Raw genomic sequence first — 27050 nt, 5'->3', positions numbered from 1 at the left:
TTCACTTATTGTCACTGAGTTTCTTTCCTTTCGGACCATTGGATAGTTTTGGCACAAAACCGCAATTCAAATTAAAGTGCAAAAAAGCTTCATCTAACGAAACCGAAAAAATGGCAAAAATAGTGAAATGGTGAAATGAAAAAATAATAAAGCATATACAGTTATATAAACAGACGAAATATTTTGCAGTTAATTTCGCTTGGCAGCTATTGGAGCACGTCGAAGAAATGCAAAGCGTAATATTTTCACAAAACTTTTTAAAATCAACTCGCCGACAAGCATTTTAACGCGTTTTAAATAAGCCACAAAAGTGAAACGTTTTCACCTGCCGGGAAAACTGCAACAACACTGACATTGCAGCATGCACTAACACACCCACATTGCAGAATATGCTTACACATTCTCTTTTTGCCCCTCCGTTTTTGCAAAGGCACTCGGGTCGGTGTGTGTATTTGCATTCTCTCGGCATGCCGCACAAACGTTCGCTCGTATCTTCCAACCTACTTAGCGCCGTTCATCTTTAGCTCGGTGATTTAGCAATTCTCGCTGGCGAATTCTTTGCCGTCTGTCCGCAAGGCGCTTCGCTGCTGATCAACTGCAGTGGCACTACAATTTTTCGGTAGTTTTTTCTCTTCTTTTTGTCAGCGGCAGCTGGCATAATATTTATACTTGCCATTCGCTGCGCTTATTTTGACTTTTTTTTCGAAGGGAGTTTTGTGCTTTTACTTTTTACGCTCGTGCCACCTGCTGACGCTACGAATTTAGTATTCTTTTTCATATTTCGTTTTCTGTTTGTTTTCGAATTTCTTTGATTTTCTATCTCTTCCGTGCAGTGCGCCTTGTGGCGCGTCTATGTATGCCTTTAAGGTTGTTGTCGCTTTCATATCTTCCATTCCTTGAAGAGGCGCTTTTTGTTTCAACGCATTTTCTACCCTTTAATTTTGTTGCACTCGGGCCATTTGCACGATTGCACATTTTTTCGGCGTCTGCATTTTTCCAGACATTGCACACTGTGTTTGGCAACTACTCTTGGTACTGCTGTTTAACCTTCGTGACTGAATATAGGCATTGGTTATATTTAAGTGGAGGTATGAAAACTTTAAGGTTGACAGAAGCTTATAAATTTTCTTGACATTACAGAAGCAGACTTAAAGATTTATTCTTTAGCTAATCTTGGTAAAATACTAACTCGACCTGAAGTTTATCTCTTTGAATCCGTGTTAAGGTTCAATCTCAGAACCCCACCTCGTGAGAGTAAAATTTTTGTCTATTGGGTTTTTACGAATAAAGAGAATAACAGCAAAATAAGCTATGGACACTGATATGCATTTCATGTGAAGATCTGATGAAGGCCTGCAAAGGCCAAACGAAGAGCCGGAATAGGTGAGCTGAGGAAGCTCGGATACAAACGCAAGAGGGTAGTCTCTTCTTGATTTTATTTGTAATGAAAACATTTCTTTTTGTAATAGGAGAAACTCTCCCAATTTTTTGGCTATAGGGTGGGTGGAAGTCCCTGAACAGTGGACCTCGCATGCGTTCAGCTGGCGCTGATTGATGACCCAGATGACCCGTGCCACAACGGACCGGCGTTCAAAGCTGACCAAGTGAGATAGATCCTCTTCAGGATCGGCCTTTTAACCTAAATTGTGTAGCCACAAGTTTAATAAAACTATCGACATATATCAAAAGTTATTAATGTTTTATTCAATATTTATAATCAAATCTTTGCAAGTATGGTTTACTTTTCTTGTAATTAAAGCTACAAAGAGTAGAAATTAAGATTTAAACGAGAATCAAAACGGTAATCGGAAATTGTAACATACAATTTCGATAAATTTCCCTTAAATAAATATCGTTAACTTTCTATATTTTTTATATTATAATTTCGATAAATTCTTTATTTAAATATCGATAAGTTCTTATATATCGACTTTCTAGCCAACTATATTTAGTCTAATATACTTAAATAGTCGAAATCGAATAACTACTCCTGCTCAAGCTCACAGTGAAAATTTGGAGACTCGAATCTCATACAACATAACTCTCGTAACCCTTTTCAAAATTTTAATTAATTTTTGCTTAACTCATTTATGTCAAAATAAATGTACCCTTTTTGTCACCAGCAAACACTTTTTAGCAAAACTTATCCGATTTACCTACATTATGGCACTTAATTAAAACCATATACTTGCTGCACCGAAATTTGGCTACACGCAAACAACTACACAGGTTGCTATGAAGTAACAGCATAAATAACAACAACAACTTCAACAAAAAACCGTCACCTAATTTCACCGAAAATATCAACTATGATGAAATAAACCATCATCCTTTACTTTTTCTCTCACCATTTGTTATGACAGCAAGCGCACGATTCCTCTATCTATCCATATATATATTTACGTATGTAGCATACTGTCAACAACATACCCTATTTACCTGGTAGCGGTGAGTTGGTGCTGCTGCTTGCTGTCACATGGTGGCAGACGCGTTCGCTCAGGTAACACAAATTTCAAACTGCGAACAAGCCAGAAGAAAGAGTATCAACGCCAGCAAGCAAAAAAAGGAAAAAGAATGTCCGTCCAGTTGGTCTACTTTGTCACCAGGGTGTTGTGAGCAAATTTTGACTCAGTATTGACGCCTTTTTCGCTTGGTTTGTTGCTGTTGTCGCCACCTTCATTGTTGTCGCTAAGGTTCTTATTTGTGTTAATTTCCTTGAATTGCCACTAGTCGCTGTGAAAAATTAAAGTTTTTATATTTTTGGCAAACTTTTCAGACTTTCTCACTTTGGCACTGAGATTTATTATGCTCCTATGTAAGACTCTATTAAGCGTTTACACTGTGCTAGATATGTTTGCGTGGTATGTGTTTGTGGTTTTTGCTTGCTGCCGGTAATTATGACTGTGTTATTAGTGAAGCTTGTGGTCTTGGTTACCTCCAAATATAATATTTTTCTCATTTAATGAAGTAATTAAGTTGGAATTTCAAGGCTGCATACGCACAGTTATATTCAAAACTTGTCAAATAATTACAAAATTAGAAAGACAATTTCTACGGAATTTCAACGTAAATTTAGAACATTCAAAGCCGCAATATTAAGTTACAACTGTCAGCTGTTTTTATTAAAGCGTAAAAACGAAGGATGAGAAAACAATTCAACAGCTATTTGCCACAAAGCTATTAAATGTTAATGAAAAAATTTTAATTACTTTATTAAAAATATCAAAGTTATTAAATTTTGTATATTGAAATTTAAAAGCACAGAAAATTACCAGCGAATAAGACTTGGTTAAAGAAGATATCACATACTCTGCAAAGATATTATTTACTTGAAGCTGTTTCACCAAAACTTGAAAATTATGCAATCGAACAAGCAACTGGTATAAATCAAATATACTGGTATAACTAAATATAGGTGGCTTTGTAAGTAGGTATACCATTTTAGTCAGGTAACCACCGACTGCTTTGCTGTTGCTTTCTCAAGGTATAATAAGTTTTTTTTTTCACCTAAAACTAATCAAAATAGCTTTAGGGTTATGTATACTATACATAAACGATCAGGATGACGAGAAAAGTTGAAATCCCAGTGAATATCTGTCTATCTGCCCGACCGTCCGTCCATGCAAGATGTAATTGAGTAAAAATTGAGCTATCATTTGAATCGGCTTAATACTTCCTTTATCCCACATATACTTAATATAAAGATTCTCGAACTTCCGGGTGACTTTATGCCGCGTATATCGGCAAATATATGAGACTATTTAATAAAATTTAGAGGTCGTGCATATATGTGCTTAGAATGAATAAAATCGGGTAAAAACTAGTCCCAAACCCCATATAACTAACAAGCCTTATGTATCTGAAGGCATTTCACTTTAATCCTTCCAAGTTCCAAGAGTATAAAAAGTTCGGTTATACCCCAACTTAGCTTTAACTAAGCTTGCGTCGAATATGTCGATCAGTGTATGAGTTGTATGTATATACATATATATAGATAAACCTCCCACTCTCTTGGCTCAAAGTCTATTGCGGAGACATAGATTAATTTATTTATTCGATAGCCGAAGCTAGGAGAGCATTAATGTTTACATTTTTTCGGCCGGACGTTATTATTCTAAGCAACATAGCATGTGATAGTATTACTTAGGACAATTACTGCAAGGCGGAATTTTAAATTTTAACTACAACAACAACATAGACCGTAAACTTGAATTATAAATAATACATTAATTTATATTGATTAAATCATTAACTCATTAGAGCGAAATTAAACGCCTTTTACATCGAAATTCCATTAAAATGGTGGCAACAACCATTTGCTGCTTTTCCACGAATTTAGCTGCAAAAATTTAGTCGCACTCCGTAATTAACCGTCGATTAGCACAAAACAGCGCTTGATTGCTGCGGGAAATTATTCGCAGCGCCAGGGAGTACGGTTGGTATAAGTGCATTGTATGTGACCTATATAAACGTAGATATAGTTTAACGGTAAAATTCGAGTTATAAATTTTTACTTTCTAACGACCAAAAGTAATGGCTGCCATAATATGCAAAATTGAAAATCATTCTCAAAAATATTCGCGTGATAATTCAAATTTGTAAACAGAAATTTCGGCGAAAAACAAACAATTTTTGCATTTATTTTAATTTGAATAAAAAAAAAGCTATTTAAAAGCTATTTGATTTTTGTTGAAAAAAAAGCAATCGGTCTTTAATGGGCAAATATTTCTGCACAAATAGGTCAATAATGGCGTCGCGATAATTGCGCGCAGCGTAGTCGGTGGCATGTTGCCCGAGCAGCTAATCACAGCTAAGCAATCAACCAAAACAACTTTGTGCGCCGGCATCTGAACGCTTAACGGCAACAACAATAACAACAACGGGAATAATTGGAGCAGCGAATTTCAGCGCCACTGTGCGATTTTTGGTGGTTCGCATTTCATAATTCGCCAATTTGCCTTGTACGAAAGTGCGAATCTCATCATTTTGTTGGAGCGTAAAATTTCACAAGTTTTCACAAACTCACTTAGTGCATTCGCTTCGCGCCGCTCGCATTGTTTTCGTTAGTAGTGCATTAGTGTGTTGCGGGTGCGGCGAGAGTTGGCGGTGGACTGGCCCCTGAGGGCTATTTAAAGCTTGATTGTTCATAATGGCAAAATGTGCTCGTATTTGCCGTTTGATGCGCGCAACTGAAGCGCGACGTCGGAGGTTGGTGAGAGCGCCAAAAAAACAGAGCTTGTGTGTAGAAGCGAAGTGGCGGCTAAAAGGGGCGAGAAAGTTTTTAATACTTACGTTTAATATTATTTTTGGTTTTTTACGATTTTTTTATGATTTTTATTTTCTTTGGAAAATTCCCATTTTTGAAGGGAAAGTTTAAGTGCGTTTCGTATTAACGAAAAGCTCGATCAATATTTATTTTTTCACCAATTTTAGCAGCAAAGAAAAAGAACGGCTGAGCATAATCAGTTTTTGGCTGAAAGTGGCCAACTTGAAGTGTAAAGTTTAATAATTTGTGAAAATTTTTGGAGCGCATGTTCAAGCAGCAACGCTTTGTACCCATAGTTTCTTGAAGGATAAAGCGCATTGTATAACAAAAGGGTGCGCTTCCGCTGCCAGTGTTTAAGTTACCAAAGCAAAGTTTAAGTGTAAACTCAAGCAATTCAATTTCGCTGTACAATCATCAGTGCAGCGTAAGGAGGTTCAGATTTGCGTATGTGTTAGTAGTGTAAACGAATTATAAACTCAAACTTCTGAAATACAAGGAATATCCTTGAAATGCAATATTCAACAAATTAGCACCCGTCAATGAGGGCAAATGAAAACATATTAGCTTTTGGGTAATTTAAACACGCCAGCAATAAAATACAAACTTCCATTATTATATACATATATTGTTATTACATATTTTTGTACTATGAACAAAAATTAGTAAAGCTTTGTTCATAATTTTAAAATTCTTCATTTGTCTTCAAAATATTTGGCGTCCTTTTGACCACAATACAATACAGCTGCTAAAGTCCATTTCCGGAAAAGCCTTCAATGCCCGTAGTGAATTCTTGTTTAATGTCTTCAATTGACTCAAAACAGTTTGCAAGTCGTATGTATATGTTTCATGACATCCTGGTAGTCGGAAAGCATTGTTTCACGGGCGGTAACGTGAAGCTGTTTTCCGAAAAAACTGTGTGATTTTGAAACCAGTCGTGCTTTCACTTCTCTTAGGCGTAAATGACCTTTCAAAATGAATTTCACTGATCCTTCTGATATTCCAATGATAAGATCTTTGACAGTTAATATTAATAATAAAAAAATAAATATAATAAAAGCATGGAGAATTGTATTAAGTTCAAAAAATTGTAAAGGCGATAATAAAAAGTCCGGGACAGATATGATCCCTTAAATGAATCTTCCTTATATGACATCTTATTATTTTCTAAAATGTTTTTGTGAATGTATGGGAACCTAAGCTGAAGGAACAAAACCTCATACAAGATTAAAGAAAAGAAAGGATTGGTCTACGGAATATATTTGTGGACTCTTATTCTAGTACTGCTATCCAGCGATATTAAATAGAACTAGTACCATCTTGAAGAAGTTGTTCAGTTATGGGGTCCATTTCAATCTTTGGCCATACTTCTGGATCACTAGCCTTACACATCGATCAACAAAATTAATATTTCAATAAAACCCCCCAAACACTTGCACATAAACATAATTCACCAAACCATTACTCAATATTTATGACACATTGTGCTACTGGCCCACTGCCGAAGCGTCACAAAAACTGAAATATTAATTTGTATCTTTCGCTTGGTGTTTACACCGACAGTTATTAAGAAAAAATATTATACTTTTATGGCAGCTTTGCCGAAAAATCGCAAAAACAAAAGAAATTTACAGCTGATTAAGATCAACGCTTAGTGAAGAGTGGAGTATGCCAGCGCCAAACAAACACATAACACATTGATACCCACACATGCAAACTCAATACTCAAGTATGTGAACTCAACAAGAAACTCAGTAGTGGGTGTGTAGTTGTTGTTGCACGTTAGTCCTTTTTTACGAAGCGCTTGTGAGTTAGCGTCGAAGAGGCATGTGTGACAAGTTTTGGCGCATTTAATGTTGCCAAAAACAGCCATAAATACAAACAAATGATTCAACATGCACGCACATATGCACACAAATGAGTGTATGTGTAGGGTATATGTGTGCCAGGCGCACACAGCTCTAAACATACGCTTGAATTTGTGCATAAGTGTGCACTCAGTTGAATAACCTAAAATCAAGCCACCACAAGTAGTGGCAAAAAGCCTGAAAAAGTGGCAAGAAAAGCGATGTGTGTTGTTGTTGTTTTGCTTTTTATCCTACTCTTGTTGTTGTTGTGTGTTTTTTCTGTAACTTTGCGCAAACCACCAACGACTTGTCGACGAAGTGCACAACACAAGTTGCAGTCACACACACGGCGGCGAGTAGAAAAAGCGGCACAAAGACAACGACAATGCAGTGGCAGCCGCTGTTGAAATGCCAGAAAAAGGCGGCCATAACAGCAAAAAAGTATGCAACACAGTTTACGTTTGACACTCAGCCAAAATGCAGACACTGCCAATACATTTAGACAAGCGTGCGGCTTTGTGTGTGACTGAAGCGAAGCCCTGTAGGAAAAACTTTCGAGATCGAATAACATTTTTGTGCTGAATATATTCGAATTTCCGGGAACAGTATATACAAGGTATTTGCCCCAAAACTCAAACTTAAAAAAGAGTACCAAGCAAAAGCACTTTGAGAAATAGGTTCTTAGGCATCATTAATAAAGTCTCTCCAAGTATGAGCTATTAATTGTACAGTGAAGGACCTCTGCCTTGCAGTTTTCTATTTTTTTCTTATTATCAGATTCAAAAAAGAAAAATTCAAATCTCACTTCCAGCTACATGAGAAAATATTTCATTTCATTGATTTTGTTTTATGCTACTTAGCCTTATTCAACATCAAAAACAAAAAAATATAAACAAAATTTCCTACTGGGCACCCTTGACTTGCCCTTTTCGCATACTGCGGGTGCGTATGTTCTCGGCACAACATTAGCAGTTATTTATAGCACCGATTTGGCACTGAAGTAACGGCAACTTGCCACAACAACAATAACACTAACAAACTACACAACAACACGCTTTTCCCACGGCATAGAACAATGACATACCGTAGACCCTGGTGTGGCGAAGCAAAAGAGAAAAGCACAAAATGTTGTTAACCCCAAAACCGATAGCCATCGTCGCAACCAACGGAAGTACCAGACTAAAGAAAAGCGCGTAATGGTTTGTAACTTATTTTGCCAAACTCACGGGAGAAAAAATAGATATGTCAAGTGATATCAGCGCAGAAGAAATATGTGGGTGATGATTCCGGTACGCAATGTGCGGTTGCAGCGTTTTCACTAGTGATTACGTAAAGTCTCAATTTTTTACTCCACTACTGAGTTATAGTATGGGGATTGGATTTAATTGTGAAGTGCTAAAATTACTTGGGAAATGGTTTTTAATGTTAGCATACGAAATTCATTTAATGAAGTGCATTTTATTGCTAATAAAGTTGTCAAAAGAACGCACAACTCGGATAGGGTCATGAATTCATTTTTTCACTAAAGGAATGTAGCTGCAATGCAAACTGGCCGTCCTAATCATGATGAAGTTCATTTTGTTTCCAAATATGATATAAAAAATGCACCTGTGAAGGGTATTATAGCTTCAGTTTGGCCGAAGTAAAATTGTTTCTTGGTTTTTATCAAAATTTTGTTTTTATGACATTTCGATGACAGCTTTTACCAAAGTTAACGCATAACATAATGTACATCACTTTGTCTATTATCTCAAACCAACACACGGACACAAACAACAAACTGACTATTTTCCACTTTCCAATAATAAAACAAAAATAGCTTGTCATACTGACAGCCACATGTCCAACAAATGACAAATGCAAGAAATATTACAATTTTACAGTTACTAAATCGAAATTGTAGCGAGGAGACATAAAAACGCACATAAACATACATTTTAGTTACAAGACTTACAAACTGAAGAATTCCTAGAAAAGTGGGAGTCAACAACGTATACACACACATGCAAATACTCAAACTTGTACATGTGTGTGTAAGTATTGCCTGAGCTGGTGTTAACAAAATGCAGCGTTGTCCAACAGAATTGACAACAGCAGACATTTTAATTTCAAGTCCATCTCCGCGCACACACACACACTATCTTCACATCATCAGCAACATTGACAGCTCGAGTTGGACTGCGCTTGACTACATGTACATATGTATGTGTGTGTGAGCATGTCCGTGGCGAGTTTCTGCTGTGCACTTGCTTGTTGCTGGTTGCCATGTGGCAACACTATTAACGCTATGGGTGGTTAATTTTCATAGTGTTGACAATATAGTTAAGTTGCTTGCTTTTTTGTGAACTCAGTCGCACACTTTGCACCGAAATTGTCACGTGGTTAGAGACGTAGCTGGAAACAATTTAACAGTAGGGACACTTTTTAATTTGTTAGACATTTTTGATTGTATGTTGTTATGATGTGAGATCGTATATAGATGTGGTTCAGAGTGCAGTAATCCACGACCACCTCTTATATAACGACAATATGGAATCTATTAAAAACCATATAACTAACTCGAATCCTGTGCAATTCAACTCCTAAGCCTTTTCAATTAAGGCATTTGACTTCCACAATCTTGTTTGATTATAAAGAGCATATCTGCTGGTAGGTTTAAAAATATGCGACTTATTAAAACTTGAAATTGATATATCGATTAGTTTTTGAGTAACAACTTTCTAATATTATATATAGACGCTCAGTTCAATCAGGCCAATTAGGTCCACCTCGAAACAGCATATTCAAATTTGTATGAGTATTTACTCGGAGACAAATGATCTGATCACACCTAATTTTTCTGCAAGTTCTGTATACAGTTCTCCATACAATGACCTAACAGTTTGGCATGTCGAGCAGAATTTTCTAAAGTTCAATTTTTTCGTGAACACCGTCTTCTTGTCAAATTGTCAGTATGTCATTGTTCAGCCAACATTTTCTAGTATGAGAAAATTTTCTTAAGGTTTCACGCACGGATAAGGCCAAAATCACTGCTGTGGCGTCACCGGAGATCAGGTGTAACTCGAAAAATATTACTATTATTTATTTTTCTTCAAAAATTTTATTGTTTATTAATAATAATAATAATCTTCAAACAGTTTATATATTAGTTTTTTCTTTTGAAATTCCGAAAATTCGGCTCTCACACAAGGTGTGCCTTAAGCAAAAATTCATAATGATATCTAAACAACGCTCAAACTATATTATATCCCTAATGAGTACCAGCACACTTCCATAGATCCTCGTCTCTTTGGTTAATTTGGTCAGGAATAAATATTGGAAAATATATAACTTATTTCTACAAAAAATTGAATTTGGTTTACCAAAATATTGCTTGGTAAAATGAGAGTTAAAATGGAAACTTTTTTCCATACATTAATCTACCTTAAAAGAATGGCTCTTACATATGTTCATTGATTTGTATATATTAGACTGTGTAATACATATCAAAACAAAGATATATGACACCGATTGGGTGATCTATCTACAGACCCCGAAGGGATGAAAAAACATGTACAAGGCTTAGTATAAAATTCGGTTGCTTTGAAAGCGGATATCTCGAAGAATGGTGAGAAAAGATACTTTAAAACTATCACCTACCCTACTTCTTTGGTTCTACGATTTAATTCTAGAGAATGATCTGGGTATGAAATAAATGAAAGTCATGACAAGATTGTTTTGGGAAAAGAACCAAAATTAAATCATCGCGCAATTACGTATACTTTCGGACAAACATAATATTTGTGACAAAATTTTAAGCAAACTATCGAGAGAATCTTGCTCACAAATGTTTGAACATTTTTTATACATAAAAGTTATAAAAAGAGAAATAAATTTTGGTTTATATAATAAATTATTTTCAATCAAGCAAGCACACTTACCGTTTCTTTATACAACAGATATAATATTTAAAGATTTGCACAATTCGGACTTGCAAGCACTCTTTAGTCTCAATTCCAACTTTTCACTCACTTTAAAAATGCCACAGCTGAAAGGAGAAAGAATATTAGATTGTTTAATAAATAATTCACTAATTCAAAGAAATAATTATTTCTCGGAGATAAATAAATAATGTCAGTAAATGGCAAATTTGTAGCAATTTTTCTCTTTATCTGCAAAACAAGTTTAACACACAGACACACAAACCCACAAAGGCACACGTGCACTCTCCCATATTTGCGGAAGTGGCGAGTGAGTCAGCTTACTTATCATAGGAAGCTCATTTGTTAACTTTTTACATGAAAGTGGCGAAATATGCTGAAACAAACACGAACACACACATACGCAGACAACACACGTCTGGCTGTGTGTGCACATTAAAGGATAACAACAGGAAATGTCATAAACCACGGATGGATATACATAAAGTATAATACATAAACAAGCAGAATCCTGCATGCATACCCATGCAACAACAAATAATTACATATGTGTGACATGTGCATACATAAACACATTCATCATTCACATATTGTGCTGATAATATTTATGTATGCTTGAGTCTGCCGCTGGTGAGTGAATAAAGTGCGCTTCGATGCTCCGTTAACAACCTGCAAGCATAGCTGGATGGTTAAGGCAGATAACAACTAGTTCCAAATTGATAAATAATCAAGTGGGCCGAAAGTAACTAGTTTGCAACTAGTTCACTAATATTTTTTTATAGTCTAATTGATGAAAATATATACTTTTACAATGAAATTCAAACTCTATTTACACTACATAACTATTATATAATTCCAAAATTTCTGAAATATAAACATTTAGCACATCGTTCCTACCAGTGATCGATGCTATTATGGCAAACTAGTCCATCAAGTATTTTGAGCTCGACACAAAAACCTTGCAATTACCACTATTCACGTTTATGAAAGCATTGCTTCCACATTGTCTCCGAACTTATATATTTTTATCAACCAACAAAGTACACGCCTCACATACCAACACTCGAGTTGGAAAACTTTTACTCTCATAAAATAGAGGCAGACAGAAAGCAGAGAAAAAATCTTGTTGGCATGCGACACGCCGGCGTAACCTGCAACGTGACTCACAAGCGAATGAGATGGTGGTAAATATGTGGTAGCGCATATTTTTCAACCGTTATCATTTCATTTTTGCAAGTTCGCCCCCAAACCCGACTTGCGTCCTTTTACTATAACTGTACACACCAAGATTTTGATATGCTTTTTGGGCGAGTTACCGCATTTTCCCCACAGCGTACGAGTATAATCTCAGCTTGGCAACAAGAGTGAGATTAAATGACAAAACATTTCAAATATTGCTTAGTTGTTGCCTCTGTTTTTCGGTTGACTCTTGTGTGGTTTTAATTTTATTATTTTGCTTGTTTTTTCACCATTATTCGCCATGGCTCCAAAGTCTTCCAAAGCGTATGTCATAACTGAAAAGCGTATAACTTTTGCTGCTGACTTTTGAATATCTAGTTATTAGTTTTATTAAGGTAGCTTGAAGCATGCTTTCGGGCGCTTTGGCCGCTCAATGCTAATGTCTCGACAAATTGGAAACGTGTCGAAAATTTTTGATATTTTGCCATTCAACTCACCGTGGGTGGTAATAAAAGCATGAAATTGTTGGTTTTAATGCACAGTCGTGTGGCTAAAATGAATTCAGATACTTGTATGTAAGTAATAATGAATATGCTCTTAATTTTAGCTGCAGTTAGATGACCTCAAAGAATGCATAAATGTTGTTATCAAATATTTAGTTAATTAACTAATGTAATTGCACTTTTGATTTTACAATTAATTTGAATAAATATTTAACCTAATTAGAATTTTCGTGTAGTTGAATTCCTTCTTGTTTCTGTGTATTCATTTAAAGGTTATAAATTGCCAAAATATTGGTACACAATAAATAATCTATGGTAAATAGTCAACAAAAGCTCAAATTTATGGTAATTTCAGGCAAAAAAACTGCAATGATAAAGCACCCGGAAAATGTATACAATTTGATCAAATTTGAATCGGACTGGTTCATTTAATAAGCGCGCGCTAGCCGAAGCGTTAAACAAAAATGTTTACTAGATCGGTGAAGGTTTATATCCACAAGATTGCTCAAAATTTTCTATTTCCAATGCCATCGAGTCGGTTTTCCAATGTCCTCTTATGGACCATCAGTGAGCACGGCAAGGGCTGGTCACCAAACAGAACTTGTGGAACTATTAGATCCTTTTGGCCTAGAGTGAACCGTAAAGCGACCTCCGAACTACTTGCTTTTTGTCGGACGCTCTTTATCAAATCTGTATGGAGGCTGGCAAGATGAAATCAACTTGTTGTTTTCTCCTCTATTGTTCAGCCTTTGTCAGATTAAGATTGAAATATCTTCGAATACACATCTCTGGCGAACTTAGCGAAGTAGATAACTTAGCTAGCATAACTAGATTTAATAAATTTGTGATTTATAAGGGTCTGAAGATCCACTTTTAAGAATTTATAAGTAACACAAAAGACGAACATCTATCCAGTTGCGATCAACTGATTTGGGATCAAACCCTACCACGTAACCTAACCCAACGAAATCACTGCTACAGATTCGTAAAACAACATTTCCGACATTTTTTGGGAAAGTGAAGGTCGTGAAGTCTTCGAAAACTAGCCTAATGCGAATCGTCCATCCACGTCTGCTAGTGGTGATAGGATCCAAAAGGTTAAGAAAACAGTGTTTGAAAATCGTCATCAAAGAAATATCAGACGATCTCAAAATTTCTTATGGATCGACTCAACCATTTTGGTATAAAAAATCATGCAAAGCAAATGTCAAACGAAAAATCACTTTCTCCTCCATTAACTTGCTACACAATAAAATAAAAACTGTTAAAAAGAGTACACAAGTATTATACTCTTTTATTAACACTTTTGTCATAAATTTCCGTTTACGCCAAATTTACTTTAACTGCACGCAAGCATTTTACCGTGTTCAAATGAAATTATCATTAAGAATTGAGTAGAAATCAATCACACAAGCAATACTTCTGCTCAAAATTAAAGCTACCATTAACTTTGCTGCACCTTACTTGGCCAGAATAATAGCTTGTAAAATTTATTATTGCGTACTTACAAGCGCATATACAAGCTCATACTCGTATATGGTACGAGCACAAAGGCGAGCATGTGAGCACACTTCCACATAATACTCTTATCCTTAAGATCAACATAAAAATTCATCAGCATGCACGCACTGACACCCTTTCGCATACACACACACTCACACTAACAGAAACAAACATGAATATTGTTTTCTTTAAATTGCTGCACACACACACACACTTATTAATGAGCTGTGCTCTCGTGCTCTAGGCTATAAATATTTATGTGCAGGTGCTTGACTCCGTTGCAAGCCCAATTCGATCAAGTATCCTTTATGGTCCGGTTTATTAGTCGTTGCACCTGTGGCGTGCAGCCTCCAACTACGAGAGGATTTTACCGTCGTGCCTTTCCTTTTTTGTTTTGCGGCCCACAGACGCAACAGTAGCTGCGGTATCAGTGCCGACGTTGCAAGCAATAAGCCTTTCCGTTACTGCAACTCCTTCCTGACTGAGATGGAGTTCTTAACGAATGCAAAGCGTAATAAAAATTCTTCATAGTCATAAAACAATTTTATGTTCGAAAAGAGAAATTTTCTATTTAGTAGTGCTGGGCTTCGACTCTCGCACTGTGTATGCGTGTAAGTGTGTGTGTGAATGCGGTTATGGGTACGAGTTTGTATTAAAGTGTAGGGTTTACTCGTTGTTTGTCGTAAAATTCTGCAATAAAGCAATAGTCGTAAATGTTTATTTGTACAAATAGGTGTACGCGCTTATAAAGGGTGCTTCGAAAGGTCTTGGAACAAGACAGTATAGAATTTTTACAAGTGAGTTTCGATTTCAGTAACTGAAGAAATCAAATGATTCTCTAATTAATACTTGTAAGCTAACTGTTTTAGATTATGGGCTATAGATTATTGATTATAGATTACAGGTTACGAAATATGACGTGACTTATTGTTCAAAGCGATATAGTCTCCGAAAAAAGTGTTCAAATCGGACCACTATACCATATAGCTGCAATGCAAACTGATTGGTCATAATCAAGTTATAGTAAACCAATCTTGCATTACAAGGTATTATAACTTCGACGAGGCCTTTTTTGTTGGTAAATTTTGCGTCACCCTGTTTCTTTTAAATTTTTGTAGGTACTACATGAATTCATAAATACGGCTACAATTGTAACAATCGCTGCCTACGTACCATACACAAAATATATATATATAGCATGAATGAATAAAGCATATCTGTGTTGAAATAGTAATTGGAAAGTAGCACTCGGACAACCAGCAAATGGTCCATGAATATACGAATACCCATGGCCGGCAGGTCGCTGCTGGGATTATGCGTGCTTTGTTTCATATTTTCGTTTGGATATTTAGTGTAGAGAATTTATTTTGTAATTTGAAATGGAAAAGGCAATAAAGTCTGAATAAGTTATATTGCTGATATTTTAAAGGTAAGGAGAAAAGTTAATGACTTAAGTGTGTGAACACAGTTCAATGTTTAAACGAAAAGTTAAATTGCGCTAGGCATCATTTGAGAAATGAGCAGTAGAGTGCTTGCTTTAATCTTTGTGAGAGTAATTGAAAGTTTTGTAAAAATGTATAAAAATATTACTTTTGCAAAAATTTAAAATATAATATGTCATTTTATATCAATACTGTAGTAGTAATCAAAACTTTAGTCATATTACGGAAATAAATGTTCATTGGCAATCGTCCGAGATTTTTAATGTCATCAGCAAGCTTTTATCTGCTTTCCAATCTATTTTTTATTACTTCAATTCATTTAAGAAATAACTAAAATAAGAAAATAAGAAATAAATAAGAAAATTTTCAAGAAATAAAATTGTACCACAAAACCGTGAAAGATAAGTAAATAATTGAGCCCAACCTTTCATTTGAACATGACTGGTAAGAAAAGGCTTCGAAAAACTATTCGAGGCTGGGGGTAAAGGTACTTATGTTACCACTTTCGTTGACATGCAAAGCACAATAGAAACAAGAAAATAATTATTTCAAAATAAACAAATAAGGAAAGGCTATGTTCGTGTGCAATCGGACATTTTATACTCTTGCAACTTGTAGGAATCAAAGCCAGGGAAATACTTTGAGGTATAAAAGGTCAACCAGAGGATCGGGATCCAAGTAATTATATATATATAATTAAACTATATATAATATAGAAAAAGGTTTTTTAGATAAACGAAAATCATTGTGTGTAGTGTTGTATATGGGAGTTGGGGCAGTATTGACCCGATTTGATCCACTTTTGCCGATTTCATCAATTTTCACACTGTCGGTAATAGATCGTATATGAATTATCGTAAGCGAATTCGGCTTTTGTGGCTGAAGTAGTCTAGGAGACATTAAACTTAATGAGCCACGCCCATTTTCTTTTTTAGTTTAGTACCCAAGAAGTGCTCCTTGCTACTGAATTTACGCCCTTTTACGCTCCTCTACGAATTCTGTATTACCTTTTTCTTAAGAAAATGCGTACAAAGTTTCATAAAGATATAGCAACATATTGCAAGTTGCAAAAACTACAAAAATAAAATCTTTTCAGTGTTTATCTCACATATTCTCTGCAAATAATTTTATAAATAAAATTTTAATGACACAAGTCTTTATTCTTTGGACACTCAAAGAGTTGAGTACAAATCACGAACGCTCTTGAAGGGTATTCGAACCTAAAGCACTCATTATATTTCAGTTTCCTTTTTCTAGAAACAAAAACAAGAAATAGTTGTAAAGTGTGATTTCTTTACTTAGCGTTAATCAAATGGAAAACTATCGCACAACTAATGATATGAAAAATAATATAGACATTAGAAAAGAAACCCATTTTTCAGCATACATATGTTAAAGAAAATAAGTTTTCTGCAAGCAGCTTTTATATTATTTGTGCACACATGTAATTCTATTTGTTTAACCATTTGAAAGCGAGTGCGGACCCATACAAACCCATCATTATTTCATATTTATACAACATGCTAAGAAGTGCGTTCATTCCTACACACACTACTATCTATGAGTGTGGTTGTAAGCGGACACATTTGCGCATTCACTGTATTAAAATGCTGACACACACATTGTGACTCCAATAGAACTGAAACTAAATGAAACGTGCATAAAAAGCTTGCAAATATTTACTATTCATTAAAGCCAAAAAAGCGAGCGAAAAAAGCGTGTTCACATATGGACTTGTGTGTGGTTTATGGAAAACGCTGGTTAGTGTGCGCTGAATAGCGCTGGGCATAAGTGAAAGAAATGCCAGGTACAAGATAGTGAAGCCAACTGACAGACAAGGTGAGCGCAACCGGTGCAATGCACGCAAAGTTTTCCACACACACAAACACATTCATGCCGTACACTTCTTGACGCACAGTCGCATTTTGCTTGCTTCACACAGAACCGCAATAAGTTGAGATGTGAAAATATGAAAATGCTGGCGAGCAAAATCATGGAAACTTTCAGGCGCCATGTGTTGGAGTTGCACAACAGCGGACACTAAATAATAGCAAGCAAACAGTTAACAAAAGTAGTAGAAAACAATGCTGATCACATGCACCTGCGTAATTAATAAAAACTGAAAATCTCTAGTTATGACATTGCTGCAGTAAAGCAGTGATTTAAGGAACAAACAAACGACGCACTAGAGTTTATAAAAGTTACTCACACGAGGCGCACACATGCGCATGAAGGCAACTACTAAGTAACACACTTTTAATATGCACACTAGGGTGGGTCAAAAGTAGTCAGCATTTTGTTTTTCGATTCTAAAAGCTTTTAAACAATACTTTGCTATTGCTTAACTCGATTTTGTTGTAAATCTTATTTCAGAAATTTAATTATCAAATAAAATATGACGATTCTTCAATCTTGAAGAAATATGGACCAATGGTTCCCTCCATCAATAGAGCACAACAAAACTGAAACAGTCATTTCAGGATATTACAGCGTCTCAAAAATAACGTCCGGATTATCATCACTAGACAAATTCCAAACCGTTTTCCAATGCAACCAAAATGAGCTTCGTCGCTGAAAAAACCTCATTTACTTTTATATGCTCTGTTCGATATGGAGGCATATTTATAACTCTCAGAGAATCTGAAAATTATGCATTCTGCGGCAAATCGAGTTAGCCTAACCCTAACGGAGTTTTCTATACACCTTCTACCACAATCCTTTTTATGAATGCCTGTAGTTGTATGTATTCTTAAAAAGAAAGCACTCGCTCAGATGTCCCTTGTGTTGAAGACATCCCTTTTTGCCCTGCAACCACACACATATGTCTAGTGTGTATTCAAATATATTTAGTTGTGGAAGCCACTGTGTTTGCAGGTTCGTTAAGTTCAGTTCAACACAGAGGTCCATTCTTCACTGCTGTTCTCTTTACACATCTCAGTACTTTCAAAAGAGCTCTTCATAACCGAAACGTTTTTACGCTTCCCTTTACAGAAGAGTTAGCGTGGTTTATACATACATATATGTATATGTGAGTGTGTATGGAGATGCATGAAATCTTAACCTGAAGGGGCACCTGAAAGAGGGGTTTATTTGCACAGCTTATTGTAATTCTTTATACAAATTGTGTTAATAACTTGTCGGTTGGACTTCATATTCTTCAAGCAAAAATTTAATGCAGAAAAGATTTAAAACACATTTTCAACAATAAGTTTTCCACGATTTGCAAACAATCTAAATGTATATAACCACATTTAACTTATATTGTAGTCGCACGAGAGCATTTTGAGTAAAGAAACGTTCTTGGTGGACAGTGGCTCCGATTCTTTAATAATGGTTGTGTAACCTCTCGAATTTTAGAATTTAGATATTTTTGCCATTTTTTTATACTTATGCAATATTTGTTTTGTATTTTGGCGTAATCGGAATTCTCTTGTTAACCCAACTGGTGCTAAGCCCCACCAAAAGAATTCAGAGACTAGCACTGCTTGTTTCTGCCACATATTTGCTACGGTCATATGCGTAAAGGATAATAATTCCCCAGATAAAGTGATAATGCTGTTGGTAGCAACATAAAAATAAAGAGAAATAGATGAAAGTGGAAAAGCTTTCAAAAGCTTTGCTATAATGCGAACAACGGTAACAGTGATAATCGCCATGTGTTCGTGATAAACACAATCATACGAACGACATTGCAACCACATAAGAGTGATGATGTAGACACACGTTGACAGGTGAGCGCTGAGACCAAGCGACCGCGCCAAGTCTGGGACAAGTGACTAGGCTGCACAAGTGCAACTGCGCGAGCTTGCACTTTAATTCGCCAGAATAACTGTTCAAGAGCAGAAAGATTTTCATATAAGGTGAACATATGGATGCATGAGTTTTTATTTACCTATATACTTTTTATATAAATATACATATATACTAGTATTTACGTTGGGAAGTCGACTGTGTCTGTAGCCTGAGAAACCGTTAGGGAAATGGCGATGCATTTAAGGTTATTAATACTTTAATACTATACATCCCTTTGACTATTGCTGGAGTAAACAGAGTTTATGAAAAATTGTCAAGAAGTCGCCTGTTTTAGTACTAGAACTCGCAAATCATCCGAAGAACTTGCACTCTGAGTTTGAAAACTCTTCAACTTGGGAATGAGTAAATTCATTGGAATATCTCAGAGCATACTATTAATTACATAATTTGAGTAAAGTTCATTGAACAACATAATAATTTCATATTACAAAAGTTAAATGGGTTACAAGTATTACAGCTCGACATTGGGATTTTAGGAACTCGCTACTCCCCAAAACCCTTCTTATTAAGTTTACTTTGAGAGCGCAACATTGCTGTAGACTCACATTTCTTAGTTCTTGGCATTAAGTGCTACTGATTTTTAATTCAGTTATGTTAGTCTAAGTTAGTCAAAATACTTCCGATCACCAATATGACGACCTTAAATAATATTACATGCTGATATACTCCATGTCTTCTAACTTTGTTGCATCTGTTTTCAAAATTTACGCTTGAACAATTTAACAAGCTCTTTTAACAGTATATTGAAGCCGCCCAGAACAGGTCGAATAATATTATGATGCACACTCGAACTTTATCGTCATTTCTTCCTTTTTTCCCTATTTCTTGTATGCAACTTCTACAGGTATACAAAGAGAATTTCGAACTCCAAATGATTGTCTCTAATACACATCTTCAACCTCTGTATAAATATTTCTCGACCAGAAATGGTTTCAGATGCAAACTCCCCGGATACATACAATATTACAGTGTTCAGTTCTTATGAATAATATCACTCGTTTAAAAAGTAGAGTAAGTGTAGAGGCCGAATTTAATTCTAAGAAAATAAAAAATTCACATAAAATGTACACCAAATATTTTTACGAAAATATTAAAAACACAAATTTGTATATAATAAAAGTAAAAAATACTAGTCTTTCCCTAAATACGAATATTAACTACTCGTATAAACGTGTGATTTTAAAACACACAACTGGTGTTAAAAATGGTTATGGTTGTTATAATGTTCTACACTATGAAACTTTAGAGTAGATTTTTATGTCCCTGTGTTTAAAAGTTGGCCAACGTGGCACCTAAAGTTTCAAACAGCATATAATTCACAATTTTTTAAAGCGGCTCTTGAAATGACAGACATATCTAATCGTTTAAGATCATGAAAACCCCATTTTTGTTTTCAGGAAGTTCCGCCTTAAGGAATAGAATCTGTTTTGAAGAGTTCTAGTGAAAACCAACTTAACTTGAGGGCAGAAAATAGTAAGACTTTGTTCAAAATTTTAAAAATCTGAATTTATTCTTCAAAATCTATGTCGTCCTCCTAAAAGTAGTCCCCCTTGCCCCCAAAACAATTGTGCCAACATTTTTTCTAATCATCAAAATGGTTGTTAAGGAAAATTTCCGGAATAGCCTTCAACTCGCGTAGCGATTACGCTAACATCATAACACTCAAACACTATTCCTTGTTGATAGCTTGGTCGAACGTAAGGTATTCCGAGTGCACCACACCTCGATAATTGTCAAAATAACCTTGATTTTTGACCTGCTTTGCGTATTGTTTCGGCTTCGGCTAATCTTTGATACGATATTCGGCCGATTGATCATCTAGAAAAAACAATATTTTACCGAATGGATTTTCCCGCGAAATTTAAGAAAAAATTGTTGCTATTTTTTGTCTACAGTATACGACAATATATTCGTTTAGATTGCTAAAGGTTAGGTTAAGTATAGTAAAGTTGACCTTGTGAGGTCAGTTGCCATACTGCGGAGTTGATCTTTGATTGTATCGTACATTTAGAGAAGAGTGGACCCTTTTTAAAATAGCACACCATGGAGAGCAAAAAAAGAACTTTACACAAAGTCATAGTAATTAGTTTTCCAGCAGGGTATTTACAGACCACCCTAAACAAAAAAAAAGCCAAAAGGAACACATGCAATTACATAACAACGTTGATATTTATAACCAAACGAATGAGTGGCAGCAAACACAAACAAACCGGGTACAGCAAAGAAGCTTGAAACAAGCGCAATTCACGAGGTTGGAGACATTTTTATTTAAACGAGTGTAGCTGCACACGTACAAACATAAGTGCAAATGCACCCTTTGCACGTGTTTGTGTGTATGTTGTGTATAACGGTTAATGCAAAGCGGAACTGCGCAAACACCAACGGGCGGGCAATGAAGGTGACGAGCGCACTTGTAAGGTAAAAGGCTGTCAGAGCCACAGACACCAACACGGCAATTACACAAGCAAGAAGCGAACACACATATGCATTTACATGGGCGAGTGATCTACGAGTGCCGACGAACGTACGAGTAAAATTCATATGTACGTAAGGGAAAAGGACGTGGCATGCGGCTATTAGTGCCAGCGCTAGTCAAAGGCTTTCAGCAATAACGTTACAACAACAACTTGCTACAAATATATGTGTGTGTGCAGTCGAGTGGTAGTCGAAAATAAATAGTGTATTTGGCAAAGTAGTACTCATGAAAATTGCAAGCAACAACAACAACTCTAAAAGCGACAAATAACCGAAGCACATCAAAAGACAACGAGGTAGAACATGGCGACATCAACAGACGCTCGCTCAAGTGGCGCTGGCTAGCCCGTGAGCAGAGAAATGAAGCGAAGTGTGGAGGTTCTTCGGATGCGGCAGTCAGCTGCAGATGCAAAGCGGTCAAAAAATGCTAGACAAATAAATAAACAAATGCGGCGCATTAACTGCAGAAGCAGAAGCAGAAACTGAAAGTAGAAGCTGCTTGCCAGCACGTAGCGCCGCGCTGAGTCCACATCATACTAAATTTACAACCAGCAATGCCAGCAGCAGGCGAAGTGGTTTGTTGGTACAAACCGTGAGTTCTGGCATAAAAAACCGTTGGCAATTAGTTGTTTGTTTTAGTGCAAAGCTTTATTCGCAACTTTGCTACTTATTTTCTATACTTAGACTTATGAATAATTTTTTCCACTGATCCTCTAGCAAATGCTGTCTTCTCCTGTCTCCTCAGGAAGTGGAGCCAAAAGAGATGCCAGCAGTTGTTGGCGAATTTTTAATGCTGCAGCAATGTCAGCTGTGAAATTTATTATGTCTTTGGAAATGTTTAGTAGTAAACACTTAACCTGGACATGTCGAGCAGAAGGCGCATAAATAACTTTTTTTCGACTTGCGTTGCACTAAATGATAAGTAATGGCAAAGCCAAAAGCAGTTAGGTAAGGTCAGTTCACAGAATGCTTACAGTTATTTTAAGCAAAGGATTTAAATGAAAACGTTGAATGGCTGTAGCTATGTATGTATTTATGTGGCGTGAGGTTGTTTTATAAATATAGCGTTTAAAGTGGTAGATGTAAATTAGCGTAGAACAAAAAATCGGTTATATTTATTATTCTTGTAACATGTTGCTAAAGATATGCTAATTTTGTTTACCTAAAGGTTGTACGTAGCTTTTAAAACTATATAGATATATATATATAAATGATCAATATGACGAAACGATTTAAAATCGGGGTGATTGTCTTGATTTTAAATTGTACTCCTGTTAAGGTATGAGTGTCCTTAAAAGGAGCACTTTGCCATTTTTTTACTTAAAATTGTGCAAATCGAACAAAAACTACTCAAGCTCTTAAGTACTCAATATGTGAGGTACCCCAATGAAACACAGGGAACATTTTTTTTAGTATGTGGTCGATACTACTCCAACTCTCATATACTACGTACAATGATTGTCTAACAAGGCTTATGTCGTTATGTGAATATAAAAGGATCCTCTGGTTGACGTTTTACCCCTCTGTTTCTCAGAGATCTATTTTTTTTTAATAATAAAAAAAAAATTCATTTCTCAATGTATATAATACTAAATGAAAAATATATCTCGTCTCTTCAGTTAGTAGGAAACTAAAATCTCTACAAAAATATTCTCCTATATTTCTTTTCGTAAATTTCATCGTTTATACCGTTATAAAATGTTATAGAATTCAAGAATAAAAAGAAAAGAGGCTTAAAATAATTAAATTTTAACCTTTAAAAACTTTTTAATAAGTAAAATATTAACTTCTTCAATATATTCAATACGAATATATGTATGTATATCCACAGATATAAAATTGAGCAGGTTGACGTGTGAAATTTGAGCAAAAATTGAGAATATTTTCACGCAACTTGTCGTACATAACGTAACTCAGGCAATGATACTGTTGTCAATTTAGCCTAGATGGCAGTAGCGTGTGTGTCCCTGCCTTTAATATTTTTACTGCCACATTGTTCTTTTTTCCTTTTTACACAATTTGGAAGTAGCCAAATCTACACTACACCCACGATCAGTACCGATATAAAAGCATTCTGAATACCTTTAATTGATATAGGATATCAAAATTTGTTTTGTAGAGTTAACCAAATTCCTCGAAATGTGCTGTTCTATTATAACGAAACCAATGATGTTTGAAGCCAAACTGCGATTTGACTACCCCTGATTTAAAACCAACAACTAAGCGATATACTTTTTCTTCCATATACATATAACTGAAAAGAAAATGTAGTACAGCAATTTACCTACTTTATTTCAATACATTAACAGCGTTAGTATGTATTTTACGATTAACAACCTAACTTACTTATATATTTCCAAGACTTCATTCTCCACTGAAGTGCAGGGAGCCAATATTATTCTAAAAAAAAATACAATTTGTTTAGCATCAACAGTAAGCATCTTAGATGGAAACGTGGGTACCTACTGAAGACAGCCTAACTCCACGGCGCTCAAACGCACAGCCGATCAAATCAATGCGTTGATCAGCGCCCTGAAATTCCAAGCATTTTTTCCACCAATTGGCAGTGTGGAATAAACTCACTAACCACATTGCTAGGGTTGCTTAGGGCTAAAAGACGGATGAGTTCCTGTACTCACAGGCCTTTTTATGTGGACTTCTCCCATTTCGTATAATAAAAAATTATATCCGAAACATTTCTGCGGGCTCATGGTTAGCATGTATTTCAGGTTTTCCACATTAGTTGACATTTTATTTAAATACAGTTATGATTAAAATATAAATTTTTACTTCGGGATTTGAAAAATTTTGTGGCACTCATAATATATGTATGTAGTTGTTTTATATACATGTTCAGCATATAAAAATTGTTCAATTAACTTTAGGTTCACTTCTCACACTTTTTTGTATCTGTATATATGTATGCTTAATTAAATCAACTGTGTTCCTGTAGGTTATTAAAATGGCAAGAGCGATTTAACGCATAAATTAAAAAATTAAAAAATAAATAAACAAATAAAATCTTTATCCGCTACCGTTAATCGTGAATGAATGAGAGCCCGCTAATATGCATAAAAAAGTTATTTGCATACGAAAGTTACAATAAAGGAAAACAATAGCAGACAAGAATTAAAACCTATGAAAATGGAACTTTTTTGCAAATCAAATGCACACATCCGCGTACTTGACTCGAGCATGGTTAAAAAATTGCATGAAATCAAGTCGCTTGAAGCTGTGAAAAATTTTAAAATATCGATTTACATAACCACAGCACAGAAAAACTTGGCACATATGCAAAATTTGTACGCATTTATTGAGGCGCGAATGATTTACGTATATTTTTTGCATACATACACACGTACGTAATACATATATGTAAAAGCTGTGATGTGCACGCACAAACGTGTTACTGAGAGTGGCGATAACAGGTGATTGACTGCATCGTTTGAAATCAAAAGTTATATATATACATATTTATATATACAAGTAAATACATATGTACTCACACTTTCATACATATATATATACTTATAAATATGATTTATAGTACAAAACAAACAAACTGTCTTACTGCATATATATGTACATATCTAACCAAACTGTTTATTTGGCTATATATGTTAGGTTGTGCCTTTCTTACCAAGTATACTATATATTTTTTGCCATAAAATGAAGATCTGTAAACCGGCCCTAAATCATTTTACTTCTCCCATACATTTTATAAGGGATTGCTTTGATCTGATATTCTAACTCCGATCTACAAAAGAGATTTGAATGCAAGTCTTACTTTAAAAGTTATTCACAGCTCTACATTTTAATTTATTCATCAAATGTACGGTTTCCATATGGGACGCCATGTCGTATGAACAACTCAAAATGGTCGAAAATTTATATGAGTGTCCCAGTCATTTGATGTTTAATTTTAACAGGGTATAAGCTGTATGGAAAAAAAAAATATTATATTTTTAGAGTGAAAATTTTTTAATATCGTTTTCCATAGATTTTCTTGCTAAATACAAAATAACAAAATCTGTCATAGCTTAAATATGTGAAAAGTAATATGATTGCCAACTTGAGAAAAAATGGACACCCTAATGCGTAAATAATATACACATATATACATATGTCGCTACATAACTGTAATTGAATTTTCCGTACGGTTGTTTTATGAAGTGATCATCAAACAAATTTTTTGCAAGATTTTTTTTCAATAAACTGAAATATGTGTGCATTGTTGTTTTGTTTCGCTTTCCATAACCAACGATTTGCTTATATTTCTTTTGTATGTTGCAGTTGCATGGCGGCTGCTGTTGTTTTTGTTGCTTTGCTTGGTCATAAATCATTTCGTAATCAAATTTAAACTCGGCATGTTTACACTGCACCAACACACAGGCAACGAGAAAACGATGTGCCGAGAGGACGTGTTTGATATATGTATATAACGGTATACGTTTTTATGTATGTATGTATATATAATGCATAGAAACTATCATACACATAGAAACACACACACATACAAAAATCCACCATTCAAAACGCATATGAAATTTAGCTTTTGTCAAAGAGTCACCATCAAGTGCTAATAAATGGAATGACTACCAAGTAGCAGGGTCATCAACAGCATGCCAATTTCAACAATAAAAACAACACCAACAAACTAAGACAACTCTTCAACAGCTGTTGCATCTGCAGTTGGCTTCCATTGCACAGCGTTGCCAAACACCTGAACACACACACCGGTGGACATGAGTGCGTTCTTCAAGTACGCAGCCATTCACAAACACTGACACAAGCGTCGACCACATAAACTCACATGTGCATAACCTTCGGTAAAAAAGGTATGCGGCAGCATAATGCGAAAAAATGCAAAAATCACATGCGAAAAAGCTTCATGCGCATGTAACGGAAATTGAGAATGAACTGACTGAAATTCCACAACCAATGTGTCCAGCTGAGCTGCTCATCACACACACACACACACAGACACACACAATCATTCTCTTTTTGCATCTCTACGAGTGTGGTAGTTAGCAAAGTAGTTTGAAGTAGTTCACCACACTCCTGGACTGCTGGCGTTTAAGCACTACGACGACCGCCAATGCTGG

General features: G+C 35.5%; 1 long non-coding RNA gene across 1 annotated transcript in view; it reads right to left on the bottom strand.

The window, feature by feature from the left end:
- Positions 1-27050, bottom strand: part of LOC125778729 (uncharacterized) — a 142190-nt gene that overhangs the window by 87958 nt on the left and 27182 nt on the right. Inside the window, exon 2 of the long non-coding RNA XR_007422886.1 lies at positions 11031-11137. This is a non-coding gene — a long non-coding RNA (uncharacterized LOC125778729). The remainder of the gene's footprint in view (positions 1-11030; positions 11138-27050) is intronic.

The sequence above is a fragment of the Bactrocera dorsalis genome, chromosome 5, assembly GCF_023373825.1.
Source record: "Bactrocera dorsalis isolate Fly_Bdor chromosome 5, ASM2337382v1, whole genome shotgun sequence".
NCBI classification, from domain to species: domain Eukaryota; kingdom Metazoa; phylum Arthropoda; class Insecta; order Diptera; family Tephritidae; genus Bactrocera; species Bactrocera dorsalis.
Note: the sequence above shows the minus strand (reverse complement) of the source record. Positions and strands in the feature narration are given on the sequence as shown.